We start from the raw sequence: 1,068 nt of genomic DNA, 5'->3' as shown, positions 1-1,068 counted from the left end.
GGGCTTCTCACTGCTCAGAAGAGATGGGCTTTGAGTAATCCTTTGTGGCTCCATCACCCAGTGGAAGAGGGGTGACAAATCCATGGGGGGGCGAAGCAACAATACTATTACAGGAAACCTGAGTAACCTCATTTGTTTTTCCCAAATGCTTATATAATTATTTCTTCAAGTCAGAAATATGAAAAGCCTACAGGTGTATATAAGACATGATGCCTTTTTCATTAAATTCACATACAAAGTGCTACTTCTTTCTTAGATAAGTAAACTTTTCTTCTATCTTTTCCATTTATTTTTACACCTCTTCTGTTCTCATCTCCTTTCTTGGAATCCATATTGTACCCAATTGTACAGTCTGGATTTGTGCAAACATACTACTAAGTACTGCCTCTGTTGGCAATTTTTAACTTGGCAATAAGTTTTAAAAAGAACTGCCTACATTTACTTTCTCTACTTCCTTATCTTTTATTTTTGCTCAGTCTACTCTTGCAATTAGTTTCCCAACCATCTATATACCCTTACCTCCACCCCCACTCCACAGAAACTACTCCTGTGAGTGGTCCCAAAGGTTTATAATACCAAAGTCATGGGAAAGTTTTCTGTCTGTTTGAATTTTCATCATACCTCAAACCTGTTCTTCACTCCATTACTCGACTCTGGTTTTCATGATGCCTCCTTACCCACACATCTGGCTCTTCTTTTCCAGCTCTTTCCTCCTCTGCTCATCTCCTAAATGACAGGCTTTCTCAGGATTCTGTCCCAGGCTCTCTACTCACCATCCAATGGGCAATCTCACCTACTCTCATTGTTTCAGCAAGGATCTCTACATGAATGACTCCCCGACCCTAGACCTTTTTCCTGAACTCCAGACCCGTGCAGCTGACAATCTGATGAACATCTCTTCTCAGATATTTCCAAGGCACACATACTCAGCTTTTGGAAGGATTCCAAATCTGAACCCTTCACCTTCCACTGCAAACCTGTCCCTCCTCATGTGTTTCCTATCCCAGAAGCAGGAGATCTAGGAAGTCATTCTCCATCCTGCCCTCACCCTTACCTATTCTCTCCACC

Source organism: Galeopterus variegatus, unplaced genomic scaffold, assembly GCF_000696425.1.
Source record: "Galeopterus variegatus unplaced genomic scaffold, G_variegatus-3.0.2 Scaffold4593, whole genome shotgun sequence".
In the NCBI taxonomy this organism is placed as follows: domain Eukaryota; kingdom Metazoa; phylum Chordata; class Mammalia; order Dermoptera; family Cynocephalidae; genus Galeopterus; species Galeopterus variegatus.
This window is presented reverse-complemented; position numbering follows the sequence as displayed.